This window comes from Protopterus annectens, chromosome 9.part0 (genome assembly GCF_019279795.1).
Source record: "Protopterus annectens isolate FY-2018-M chromosome 9.part0, PAN1.0, whole genome shotgun sequence".
NCBI classification, from domain to species: domain Eukaryota; kingdom Metazoa; phylum Chordata; order Ceratodontiformes; family Protopteridae; genus Protopterus; species Protopterus annectens.
Genome location: NC_056743.1, coordinates 1064174485 through 1064189334, shown reverse-complemented (window position 1 = coordinate 1064189334; position 14850 = coordinate 1064174485). Strand labels below are relative to the sequence as shown.

Below are 14850 nucleotides of genomic sequence, written 5' to 3'. Positions count from 1 at the left end.
AAAGGATAGGTTCCTAGCATAATGTATTCCCAGTTTATGAAACAATCTACCACTGCAGGACAGACCAAATTCTACTTTGGTCACATTTAAACCTCATACTGATGACTGGATGGGGAGAAGACAATTTTTTTGACCAAGATTATCATGTTTTGTACTGCTCCATTTGGAAGGGGATCACTATTAGGTGCTCCAAAATGGTGGCAAGAACTTTTATGTGCATCTATTTAAAACTCTAGATAGCTAGGCATCTTATGGTCCCCATGACTCCTTGTTTACTATTGTTCCTATGTTGATCCCTTATCACACTCAATGGTGAATTACTCCTTTACAGGCTGGAGAACAGAGTCTAACAGGATGAAAACAGGACATCATCATCTGTGAGCAACAAAATATGTCACCCTAACAACCGACTGGATATTTGAAGGACCTTGGCTGCTTCTTGATAATGTGAACATAAAAAGCATGTACAGGAAGGAATACGTGCTCAATCAACATACAGATATGCTCAGTAATATTTATTAAGTCATGACACTGGTTCTTAGCTCTGCCAGCAGATCATGTTGATATTCAGTCCATCAGCCTACTGTCCTGCTAAGCCAGTGGACTTGTGCAACACAAAAATGGAATTCAAATATTTGTGATAACAGCAGTACCTCATCAGGTACAGTTCTCATCAAACTATCAGAGTGAGGGACACAGCTCACTTACTCACATTAATTTAAAAGAAAAAGTACATACTTCAGTCTGTATGAATAAACAAAAAAAAATACATACATAAACAAAAAAGAAAATCCTTACTCACGTCTTAATACTGCTAATGGAACGCATCAGGAGTAAAATCTGACAGGCTTTTTATACTACCATTTCAGTTATTTGCACTTAAAAGGAACAGTATGTGCCCTACACTGATCACATGCCTCTAAACCTCCAGCTGTTGATACAATAACAGACCAACATATTAAATTGTGGAACTAACAGAATAATTGTGGAAGTAACAGAATTAGTGCTTATTTCTCAAAATGCTACCACCCTGCAGATCTTCCGCAAGATATAGTGTGATCTCAGTGACCAAGGGGTGAATAACAGTTTCCATTACTGGCCACACATATGACCCATCAAAAGACTGTTTCAGTGTAGAGAATTCAGAATCACATTAGTTTTATAATTCTTATTCTTCAGAAAATGCACTTTGATACAGAATCTGCCATTTGATTAACTTTCTAAGTGAATTTTTGTAATTTGAGAGCTATGAAGGAAACAAAAGTGAAGTTAACAGGTAGCACACTGGCAGCATGTGCATTTCTGCATATTTTCCTAGTTAGATTTTGCAGTCTATTACTGTTACTATAAATTATGCAAAATAATGGCTACCATGGTAATACTTCTCAGTTTGCCTTGATTACTTGTGTACTGTGTGAAAACAGTTAACTGAAATATGGGGATCATCTTTTCTTGCATACCGTACAAATAGTTGAGGGAAATGTAGGGATTGTCTTTGCTTTGTGACAAGTAAAACAAAAGGTACACAGAGTATCATCTGGTTATTTGTCCAAAAAGGGGACTGCACACCTCTTAGCTCAAGAATTCTGGACAAGTTCAAAAATAATAAGGGAACAAAGCCCAGAAATGAGGAAACAACTTTAAATATTGTTGTTTTAAATTCAGAATTTTGCTAGAACATGTTTTTCAATGGCATGCATTTTCTGATGAATATGAAGTCTGAAACTCTAGCCTGTTATTTCAATCCACAATGATCAGCCAGAAAACCATAAATTTTATAAGGATCACACCAAACATACGAGGAAAATTCTGAACAGCTGAGCTGTATAAGGTACAGTTTTTACTTTGAGGGAAATAAAAAAATGTTTCTGCCATTTGTGCAGGTTCAGCCTGTATCACCTTGTTATTTGTTGTATCAACCCGGCAGCAGGGAACATGCCTGACTGCCAGTCAGGCTGTGTATTAGTGAAATGAGGTGGGGTTTGCTGCTTTTTAATCCAAGGTAGTGGTGCTTTCAGAAATAAGCAAATAAGTAATTTAAATACCCTTGATATACCAGAGGGCTGCATGTAATGGAAAAGCCCAATCTAGACAAGGGTTGCATGTAGTACAAAATCTAAGAGCACTGCAAATTAATGTTGCAGTTTTAAAAAGGACTATTTTTTCCATACTTCCAATTTCATATTATGAAAAAAAAACTGTCAAGGCATATACAATATCCGCAATTTGCTACTTAAACCTAATCAGTACTGTACTTCTGTTACACTGAAGGTTATATGTAGTTTGTAAAAAAGGCATTCTGTGAGAATTACATAACTGAAATAATGCAACACAGCACTTTCAGTTCCTTTGTCACATTATTTTTGCTTAACAGTAAGTAGTGTGCTTTGCTTGGCAGATAGGGTAGAGAGGTGATGAGTACCATGAGGAAAGTTTTACTGCATTACGACTGCATGACCTTTTCCCAAGAACAGCATATGACTATGTTGTGCTTATAAATCACAGTGTTTGCAAGATACCTAAAAGCCAGTACTTCTTTACAGTAAATAATCCCTAATGCTTTTCTCAAAGTGGCAGAAGCAGCTATGCTTAGACTGCTGCTCCAAAGAAGTTTAAAATAAACAGCATTAATCACCAATCTATTGGACTTGAGGTTAGAGCATAATGTTTAGAGAATCACTCTGTAATACCAGGTTATCTGGACTGGCTGACAGTCTAACAGTCTCAGTCAGTACTTGCAAATGGACAGTCGTGATCTGTGTACCACTCCGGTAAACAAATTCAAAATAAATCTGTCTTTGCAACTGTATTCCACACATTAAGAAAAACAAAATGAGATAACTGTTCAAAGGTCCACAGAGTACATAAAGATCCTTGTTTCAAAAAACCAAAGTGGACCACCACTATTCCGCGACAAAACACAAGTTTAATATCACTAATACAAAACAAGCAGGATAAAACTGATGAGCGCTTTCGGGCTCTGCCCTTCTTCAGATAAAGAGAAACAGTTAAAACCACATTTAAATATCTAATTAAAAATTCTTCAGCCAATCAGCATTTATATTGCACCCTCCTATCTTTGAGGGCGGGTTTCATGGGAACATTATACATTATTACAGTATGAGAAGGGGTAGTTTAGCAGATGCTACTGAGAGAGAAGAGGCAAAATGGATAATAGAACTATTAGCTCATAGAACACCAGGATTGAATGACTTTGTTCCCATGAAACCCGCCCTCAAAGATAGGAGGGTGCAATATAAATGCTGATTGGCTGAAGTATTTTTAATTAGATATTTAAATGTGGTTTTAACTGTTTCTCTTTATCTGAAGAAGGGCAGAGCCCGAAAGTGCTCATCAGTTTTATCCTGCTTGTTTTGTATTAGTGATATTAAACTTGTGTTTTGTCGCTGAATAGTGGTGGCCCACTTTGGTTTTTTTGAAACAAGTATTCCACACATTAGCTATGCAAAGCTACACAGCTTCCAAAAATTATAAATACATTAAAAAAACATGCAAACAGGTACATTTCTAAGGGCATCAGAAATCCACAGATCAGATCTCAAGTGAAATAAATGAAAAGTAAAAGACAATACTATGCAGAAACAATTTTGTCTGTCAACATGTATTTGTATGCATCCTTATGGGGAGTACGTGTCTTCTTTCGGCTAGGGGTCGCCAGAGCGGATCACCTGTCCGCTCATGATTGGCAGTGGAGTTTTTTTTTGTTTTGTTTTTTTTAACAGTGTCGAGTTGCCAGCCTGGTGCCCAACCTCCCACAAAAGGCACACACGCACCAACACCTAGGGCCAATTTAAAGTGTCCAAACAACCTACAGCATGTCTTTGGGATGTGGGAGGAAATCGGAGCACCCGGAGAAAAACCCACATGGCCACAGGGAGGACATGTAGACTCCACACAGAAGGCACCCCAGCCAAGGATCGAACTGGAGAACCTCTTGCTGTGAGGCGGCAACGCTAACCGCTGCACCACCGCGGCTGCCCCATGGGGAGTAAGGTTCAGAAATCATATAGTACTAGTACTGATACCGATATGACTGTGGCTTAGCTGACTTTCTTAAATTTGAATTTGTAATTGCAATTCTCAGTTTCATGTCTGCAAATGCAACATTGTGAAACTGCAAATTTCAAGCACTTAACAGGACTGCCAACTAAACCTGTAGCACCAATGCATACAAACATGCAAAAGAATTGTTTTGCAGGGCTTGCACTTCTCACACAACCCAATCCACTAATTCCCTGGCCACAGAGCATTAGAGACACAGGAAACACTCAAATTGTCAAAACTAAGTTTATATTTTAGTCCAAGGTAAAGTAATGCAGTGTTGGACTAGTATTTTTAGTTACAGGTGTGTGACTGCATAACCCCCACATAAGGGCTACAGTTCTCCAACAGAATTAAATGCATTCCTGTTTAATTTCCATTTCAAATATACACTTAATATTTGATTTTCACCCAAGCAATTTGCTTAGGTTTGCTCAGGCTTACTCTTATTGTGTGTTCTGAATCGTGTTTCCTCCATTATTAAGTTACTTAGCAGGTGCCGTTTTCTAGTAAAGGATCACATTTACATAAAAGTCATAACTGTTCATTGATAACCTTGTCAAAATCAATATAGTATTGGACCAAGCAAATTGCAGCAAGTTTATTCAACACCTAGTTTTTGACTAAAGACGTGCATACCACAATCACTGCAGACAGAGGTGATGTAATCCTTTTGTTTAAGGACTGGAATTCTTATTTGTGTGACACATAAGGCTATGTTAAGACATTAACCTTCATAGTACAAGTGGGTTTAAAATTAACTGGCTGCATGTTCTTTTGAAGCTTTAGTTTAAATAGTACATTTTGGGGGGGGGGCTGTCAAAAATATTTTAATGTAATAGTGGTTTATGTGCAGTGCACATTGCAGTGTGTCACACACTGTTTGTTGTATAATGACATGCTGACCAAATCACAGCACCAAGAAGCAAGCTAATAAATGACCATTATGTTTTATTTGCACTGCAAATGGATGCACTGGCCGTAACCTTTTCAGATATGATTTGCTACCTAGGTGTCTCATTTCAAGAAAAAGATTACAGTACAAAGTATTACTTGATGAATCATTAAAACTTTATTACATCATCCTACAAGGGGCCCATGCATCCTCGATTTTGTCCTCACAAATACAATCCTGTCTTACACAACTCTACAAGTATCATTATCTCTTGTTAAACCAGACCATAAATCAGTTACCTTTGCCCTTTAAACTGTTGGTACTGTCCCTGCAAATACCACTGCATGTAGATACTTCTCAAAATAAACCTTTCTTCAGTTATTTGATGACCTAAATAAATTCTTCTCTGACCGACACCATTACTAAGCCACCATTAATGTGTCTAACTTTCTACTCTCGCTTAAATAGTTGATAAGGCAAGTACATATCCTCATTAAATATACTGAGAAATTTAACAACAAATCCTGATGTTAGAATACCCTAATAAATAAACGATAAACTATACAAGAGAAAGAAATTAGTTGTTGTTTATACAGTCTCATTCAACCCACCTTAAGAAAATGCAAAAAGCTTAAGGATAAAATTAAGAAACTGTAGGCCAGATATAAAATGTAAAATAACCATTCAAGATCTGCATTTTCAATGGTTAAGATTTAACTTTGTGCTTGAGTGCAGGTTATTTATTGTTCCCCTTAGCAACCTACTACATTCAAGAGACTGTCTAGCTTTGCTGCATTCCTGTGCAACACTGCAAATCGATGCCCCCTTTTAGGATCACCATCACAGAAAGGGCACTTGCAAAAATTGTACCAGCTACCTAGAGGAAGATCCAGAACAAATTTGTCAAATCAAAAATATGGCCAGTTTCAAGATCGGGCTCAAAGTACTCCTACAAGCAGAAAAAATGAAGTTTTAAAGATAATGGTTGAAGGATACCCATTCAAGATCAACTGCTTTATATTACTAGTTGGCTTCAGTCTGTATATCAACCACTGTTATACTGTCATTTGCATTTAAATTCTCTGTGACTGTCAACTTACTAAATGCTTCTTAATTGCTTAACTCATAACAGCCGCGTGATGTCTCCAGACGTTTCTGCAGTTACCGCCTACTGCGCCTCTAGGCGTCCAATATTGCCTGTTCATATTTGTTTTAATAATTACAAAACCATGCTACATACAAGGTATCAGAATACTTTATCTTGAACCATACATGATGGCAAACACAACTGTATTCCTGCATGACCTCGGTCAATGACTGTTTGTTAGAACTCTAAGGTAATAAAGTCATTTTTAAAGGCTGAAGCCACACCCACTGGGAGTTAAAGGTACACACTCCAAAGGGCTGTACTGGAGGGAATGAGTTAACATGTCTATGTTAATGAAACATATTTCCGTGCCTAATCCTAATGCATGATTTAATATTTATTTACACAAATGGTAATGTACTATAATGTCTCAGTTTGGATTTGTCAAGGGCAGGTCATGCTTACTCAACCTGGTAGATTTTTTTTAAAAAGTCACTAAAGCAATGGATGAAGGCAAAACAGTACACACCACATACTTCAACTTGGCTAAAGCTTTTGACAATTCCTCATTCAGGCATAGCAGAAAAGCTAAATAAATTGGGAATAAACCCCCATGTCCCTTGCTGGATTGTTAACTGGCTAACAAATAGGATGCAGAATATCAAAATACGGAAACCTACCCAAAAAAAGAAAAGAAAGAGTCACTAGCAGCGTCATCCAGGGTTCTGTGTTGGGACCTTTCCTTTGGCATCTGCTTATCTGAAGTAAAAGCCAATGCCAAAGGGCTCTGGCTGACTAAATTTGCAGATGACTGCAAGCTAGGAGTAGTCACTGAATCCCCAGATGACTTAACCATCCTGCAGGAAGGTTTGTCACTGTATCCTTTGGGAAATCTTCTACCCCATGGAAATAACACATTGAAAAACCCCTACAGTTGTGAGTTGTTGTTTGGGATTTGGGAACTTATGTCAACAGTGACCTAAATTTTGAGCAACATGTGTAAGAAAGTATCCTGACCTATACCTACGTTTAACTCTAAACTTGTTTAGGTATGTAACCACTGTAAATATTACATCTGAAACTTACTGTAGGAGTTAATAACATCATTTTTAGCTGACCTGTGTTACTTAATGATGACCTACTCTCTGGATTTTCTTTAATCCTGGAACTTCTATAACTTGCTCAGGTATATAACCTCTGTAAATAAAGTACTTAAACTTAACTGCTTGTTTAGGTATGTTAACTACTGTAAATACTGTATTTTAAACTTAACTGCTTACCTTGGAGCTTTTCTCCCCAGGCCTCCGCTGAAAATGGATTTGTATCCAGTCGGACTATTCCGGTCAACAAATGTAAAACAAAATAAATAAAGTGTTTGTATATTGCACAGCTCATAAACAACTGCATTGTGTCTAGATCTAGGGATGTTCATAGGTTCACAGGAGATTGCTAGACTAACAGCTTAAATGCCCTTACAAGCCTAGCCAATATAACCTAATTTCACCCAATATATGTCCCCTAGGGGAAGAAAATGGCATGGATTTCTGCCTATTCATTGACTATCTTACAGACTGCCCCATAAGGGACTTTAGGCATGACTCCAGGTGTGAACCTCTGATTTCCCCATCCATTGATACAACCTGCATTTGAACAGGGTGAGGGAAGGTATCTGCTTAATGTGAACAGGAAACCCGTTTCAAAGAAGGGACAATCTCGGAGACACATATCTGTCTCTTCAGCATATTTTGTTTGAGTCACTGACCAAGTATAGATCCCTAGATCAAGTGACCCTTGTGCTGTTTTTGACTTGTACATGGGTGCTTCATCAGGTCTGGATTTCTGAGTGCCTTTTAGGTCAGGAATAGGTCACACCTTAGTTGGTAAAGGGATATGGCTTTTATTCTATCTACACAGTACATACTGTTTACACCCTGTATGTTCTTTGTGAGGGACTTCTAAGGTCACTCCAGCTGCTGTAAGTGCCTAGTCAAGTACATGCCAAATAGTGCATTGTATTAGGTTATTCATCTAATGAGGGCCGAGTCAGCTGGACTATAATTTCCTTAGATTTGGATGCCATACCTTCCTTACCACTGTGAATACAAGGCAGTCAAGGTTCAGGCTACTCTCTATCCGTGTACCTAGATCTTTCATCTCAGATTCTACTCTTAGGGGTGTGCTAGTGATGTTGCAATTTGCAGGGGTATTTGACTTCTTAAAGGATATGATAATGTATTTTTTCGCATTTAGTTTTAGCCCATGCTTCTGGAACCAGTCATTTTTCTGATCTGTACCCTCCTGAAAGATATGTACAACATTGGGAGATTCAATATTTGCCTCTAGGTTGCAGTAGTCGGCAAACTTTGCTATCCAGAGGCCTTCCACATTAGCCTTGACTTCAGAGAAGTATATTCTAAACAGGAATGTTTCCAGCAATGAGCCCTGTGGCACACCACTACAGTATGGCTTCTTGATGAATCTGGATTCACCCACTTTAAAAAAACATGTCTCTTGTCCATAAGCCAATCAGCTATCCATCTGTTGACATATGGACTTATGCATAGTTTTGTGAGTTTATTTATAATACCAGATTGGGGAATTTTGTCAAATGCCTTGGCTGGGTAAAAGTAGGCAGCATCTACTGTTTTACTTTCATCCATGGCCTTAGTGACTTTCTCAAAGAAATTTATCAGATTCAATACGCACGACCTGCCCTTGACAAAGCCAAGTTTGGTTGGGTCCAGTGTTTGGAGGTTTCCTATGTCATTATTTATCAGATCCATAATTCTTCTTTCCATGGCCTTATATACAAGATTAGTCAAACGTATTCTCAGGTCAGTAGATGGTCCCTCTTTATGCAGAGGGATGACTGTTGCTGTCCTCCACTATATCAGGACAAAGCCAGTCAGGAGGCTGTTGTTAAATAGAGATCATAACAGGCCTGATAAGTCCAGATTTAAGCTGTTTATGAGGCAATCCAGTATGTTGTATATTTACAGGCCCCATCAAAGCTATGTTTTAGCTTTAGGGAGGGCAGTGGCAACATGTTTTTTGATGATAATTGGCGGTACAGTGTATTTCTTAGGGGAGGACTGGGGGGGGTGATGGGGAGATGAAATAGGAGCTGAATTTTTCAGTCAGCAGATTTACTATATCTTCTGACTGTATAGGTGATGCCATCTACAACTAATTCTACACATTGTTGAGTGATGACCTTAGGAATGTGGACATGACTGAAAACTGCCTTATGGTTATCCTTCATTTGGGAGCCTATTTTTACCTCAAAGTCTGATTTCAGAGGCTTGACTAGTTCTCCGATTTATTTGTTTAGACTAATGAGGGAATTTTTGCTCTGTTGTGCACATTCCCACTTACTTCTCAACAGGATGTTCTTTCTTTTGTTGTACAATCTTTTAATACCAGGGGTCCACCAGGATGGTTTGTTTTTGTAGTTTGACCTGGGTTTATTTTGGTCTGGTACTGCTGTTTCTATGCAGTTGTTTATATGGTTGCACAAGGCTTTTATGCACACCTCTGCTTAGGTTTCTGTGTTTTCTGGATTTGAGGGAGATTGGAAACTAGCTATGCTATCCTTTATTACCTTAGAGAAGTTCTTAAAGCTTTTGGGTTTAGGTAGTGGGACTAGTCTTACCTTTATTTCAAGGAAAACCACTCTGTGTTCTTATCTTACGAGTGAGGAAATTACATGGGGGGGGGTGCAAGGGACTGCAGAACTCTCCCATACTGGTTGTGTAGATCTCCCAATTAATGGAGGGATAGTTAAGGTCACCCACACATATGGCATTGGGCTGGATAGTGTAGGATTCTATTAACTTCAGGCATAATGCATGGGTTTCCTAGTTCATGATGGGGACATTTCGCTAGCAAGAATATGGTAATTGATTTTCCCATGATTACTTGGGTACAAAGCAGCTCAAGCATGTCATATTGTCTGACAAGCCATGAGGACTGCTTATCCTTTATGTAGATAGAGACACCTCCACCTTTTGCTCTTTCTTATTCAGTGGGTGGTTGAAATGTATGAAAGGCATTATAGCCATGCACTACTGCAGTGCATTCCATGGCTTTGAACCATGTTTCAGGAACGGCACAGATGTCAGCATTCTTCAGGTTGAGGAGAGCTTCCAAGGAGTGCAGTTGCCTGTTGAGGCTCCTAGCACTGAGCAGTAACACCTTTAGCTTGTCTTGAGTAGCTTTTGTTATGTTGGAAGGTTTGTCTGTCTGGCAATGTCTAAAAAAAAAAAAAAAAGTAGTACAGGGGTGGATGATGTTTTGGCCAATATCTAAAAGCCTAGAGGTGACTGGTGAAGACCATCCCTGGCAAAGCAGCATGGCCTGTCAGCTATGTCCTCCCACACACAGGTTTATTGTAAGCGCTTTCGTACAGCAAATGCTTATACTTTTTCAGACAATTTTTACCCACATCTCCCTGTTTAAAAATCATCACAATTACATTAATGAGCCCATTAATGACTCATTATTCAATTAAAACCAAGATGTTATTATAAGTATTATTAAAGCTTAAAGATGAAGCTAGGGAATAAAAATGTGTAAACCTACTGAACATAAATTAAGCTACTCTTGAAAGACAACATTATATATTCTCATCTCCACAATTAAAAAAGAACATAAGAAGTTGGATTTAATTGCATTTAACATCACATCTCCTGATACAAACTGAACCACTAAAAGTCTTTACTTACATACTTTGTGATAAAAATGTCATCTAACTAATGCCTTTAATTGTAGTAAACATTTAATGGAACATTTTTCATTGAGACCGGGATGGGTATATGCATCAGTCTGAAGTTGCCAGATGAGTTCTCGTTCTTCTAATTTGAAATTCCATGGACACCCCTTAATATTCCTTATGACGTGGTCGACAACTGTGAATTGACAAGTATGAGACTGAAAGTCGATAATATGTCTAGCTAAGGCATTCGTAACAGTGTTTCTAGATATACAATATAAGTGTTCATATATTCGTTGTTTAAGAGGACGTTCTGTCTTGCCCAAATAAAAAGCCAGACATTGTCGGCAAGTTGCTAAATAAACTATGCCTTGGCTCTCACAGTTAAAACGACCTTTTATAATATATTTCCTACCCCGAATGGAAACGTGTCCCCACTTGGATATATTTACAATGATGGCAAGTCCACATTTGGCCATCCCCCAAATGGGTCTAGGGTCCATCCCAGGGATTTCAAACAAGGTTTTTAAATTGGCCCCTCTTATGTAGGTCACCAAAGGGCTAGTTCCTAAAGAATCCATGATACCACGGTCTTCCACCATGAAATGCCAGTTATTAGCTAAGATTTCTCTTAGGCCAGGGGCATCCATTGAAAATTGGGTGAGAAAACTGGTGACATAATTGTTTCCCACTTCCCCATTTGTAACTTCAAGTCCTATTGGGGGTGTGGATGATAATAAAATTTTGTCCATAACAGCATAACCTTTAGTCAAGAAAGGCTTGAATTGGCCAATTTCTCTCTTGTGACAGACTTCCTTTATCAAGCTGTCTATAAGGGACCCTGGATAAGCACGTCTGATAAACATACTTCTGAGGTTATCACACTCTTTAATGAAATCTTCATTCCTAGAAATCATTCTCGAGGCCCTGACGAGCTGCCCCTTGACTACAGCTCTTTTTTGATAAAAAGGGCGACAGCTATCAAAATGCAAGAAAGAATTGGAATATGTAGGTTTCCTAAAAATTTGTGTGACATATCTTTTATATACTACATCTTTCTAAAGCCATATGTCCAAAAAATTGATTGCCTGCTTATCAAATTAAAAAGTAATCTCTAAGAAATCCGTAAATGATGACAGTCTCAACTAATCTGCATGCATATTCCTCATCCCCTTTAAGATTAAAGAACATGTCATCCTGGCACCTCATGTACCAAACTACACTTTCTTTAAAAATTGGATATTGGAAAAGATATGTTCACTCCCAAAATGCCATGACCGCATTGGCGAAACTAGTGTCACATGGGGAGCACATAGCAACCCCTGATTTTTGAACATAATATTCTTCCTTGAGCATAAAACAGTTATTGCTTAGCACCACCTCTAACAGTGCAATGATAAAATCAATGTCAGCCCCTTCCATGTGTTTAAACAAAAGGAAATCACAAACCCATTCAAGGCCTAATTCTTGGGGAATGACCGTGTATAGGTCTTTAATATCCACGGTCAGAAAATTGTAAGACAGGTCAAACTCCAGTTTATTAAGACCTTCCAAAAATACTCAGGAATCTCTACAAATTTGAACTTCAGATTTTAACAAAGGTTTCAACCTGGAGTCAACCCATTTAGCACAAGCATATGTAATGGACTGACGACCATCTATGATGGGGCGGAAAGGTGGATCCGAAAGGTTTTTATGTATTTTCAGAACTCCGAAAATGACTGGAATCAATGGAGCCGGCATAGTCAAATATTGATGTGTGTCAATAGAGATAGATGTTTCAATGAACAAGTCACTAAGAAAAATCCTAATACACTGATATGCTTGGTTGAGTTCATTTAAGGATACTCTTACATAGTTGGTGCTTGTTAACATGCTAGTCATTTTTCTATTGTAACACATCTCTTCCATGAAAATAATTCCCCCACCCTTATCAGGTTGCATGACCCAAATTTTTTGTGTTTTTAGAAAGGCAATAAATTCTCTCTGTGTTTTCGTGATGTTACAACGTCTATCATGATTGTTTGAATTATTAAGCAACACTCTAAAATGCATTTCACTAACTTTCTCAAATAACGAAAGTGACCCCTGCAACGGTGGATTAAAAACACTAGAAACGCGCTCGTCAGTAACGAAGTAGTTGTTAACTCCAAACATGGCATTAAGGTTTAATTTTCGTACATAGAATTTTAAGTCGCACAACGTTCTGGCTATATTTACCCTAGTACTGGGCACAAAATTAAAACCTTTAGACAGAAAGTCTACCATGTCCTGTGGAATACTTAGGGAACAAAAATCATAAATACTAAAGTCACCTTGAGTGCTATGATGAATAAAAAGTTTGTTCCTCAAAGTATGTTGCCTAGACCCATGTTCGAGATATATTAGGTTTGTTACCTCCTCCGTCAGTTGTTCTTCTTTCTCTGTTGTTTGGGAAGATTGTTGTTGCGCTATGTCCGATTGGTGTTCTTGTTTTTCTGGGAGTGAAAATCCTGTCCGTTATTATTATGGAGTCCTGGTGCACCCGAAGATTCTATTTGTCAGCTTTCGTGGTTGCTCCTGATTCTATCACTCCGTCGGACTACCCCATTGAATTGGTCGGCGGGCTCACGTTCAAAGACTGTGATGTCATCAGATGGAGCATGCAAATGATTATCGGCTACCATGGTAACTGAAGCATGTGGTGCAGAATGACCAAAAAGGGGTGGAGGATCAGGGTATGCAGTTATTTGTCCATACGCGACTTGATCTCTTTTTAATTTACGAGTTTTAGTGTCCAGAATCTTAGAAATCAGTGTTTCAATGCTAGAAAAGATACTTTTGAAATCAATTCATATCGACCAAAGTTGGGGTCAGTTTTGATTTCATTGTCAAGCACTTCTAATTGTGCTTTTAAGTCCCTCATTTGTTTTTCATAATTTAATATCAGTAATTCAAGCAGTTCAAGTCCTTGCCTATTAAACAATATATTCAATTATACAGACATGGAAATCAGTGATGAATTTTTCACTCTTTTTTCCAAGGGAATGAAATTTGTCCCTAGAAAGAAATTTATGGTAGTAGATTGTATCACTGAAGTAAAAAAAATATATCAGGAAAATTAATTTGTCCATACATTTTAATAAGAAGAATAACATAGGGGAGAATAGCAAATTGAAGAAAAAAAGTACATATATACCACCCTCTCAGCCGAATGTAACTTTATATGAAAAATTAGTTACTAAAGATATATATTTACTAAAGAATAACATCCATTTGAACGAAGAGAGTAGTAACCTAAATAATGGGGAACTCACTGTTACAACGATTAGTTGATGATAGATCTGTGAGAATTATGAAGCCGGATAAAGGGGGTGGTATAGTTTTATATGATTATAATCAATACATTAATAAGATGTTTGATATACTAGTGGAGTCTGGAAATTATGTATCCATATCTTTAAATGAAATTAATATTGGATACAGAAGAATCAACATGTTTTTAGAAGAAATGCTATTGGATGGCAGGATTAATTTAGGTTTACATAAATTTTTGACAGTGGAACATCCTACACTTGCAACTATAGTGGGAGTTCCTAAAATACACAAAAATCTTATAGATCCCCCGTTCAGACCCATTATTTCCGGTAGTCGATCTAAGACTTGCCCCTTGGGAGTGGTTATAGACACTTGGCTGAAACATATTTACAACAAGGTACCACGCTTGATTAAGGATTTGTGGATGTTTTTGGGGAATTTAACATCATACATATGGAAAGGAGGATTGAGTTTTATTATGATAGATGTTATTGACCTATTTTCATGTATTCCCAAGGAAGAGGGCCTAGATAGTTTTTATAGCAGTATTAAACAGTATTCCAGTTTAGATTGGGAACACATTAATGTAATTATGGAATTGATGGATATCATTTTGGATTATAATTACATATACTTTGAAGGGGAATATTACAGGCAGACTCAAGGAGTAGCTATGGGTGCTGCCTGTGTCCCGATTTATGCAAATCTAGTCATGTTAGAATGGGAAAAGGAAAAAGTTTTTAAAAGTGACTATTTTAGGTATATAAGATACTATACTAGATACCTAGATGATATTTG

At 37.8% G+C, this 14850-nt stretch overlaps 1 protein-coding gene across 3 annotated transcripts in view; it reads right to left on the bottom strand.

The window, feature by feature from the left end:
* Positions 1–14850, bottom strand: part of TMEM106C (transmembrane protein 106C) — a 305831-nt gene that overhangs the window by 156292 nt on the left and 134689 nt on the right. The window contains exon 1 of one of the 3 annotated variants that reach the window (XM_044083878.1): positions 803–881. The exons of the other annotated variants lie outside the window; for them this stretch is intronic. The gene's annotated coding sequence lies outside the window, so the exon portion shown is untranslated. Of the gene's footprint in view, positions 1–802; positions 882–14850 lie in introns of those variants that run through there. 3 annotated transcript variants of the gene reach the window in all.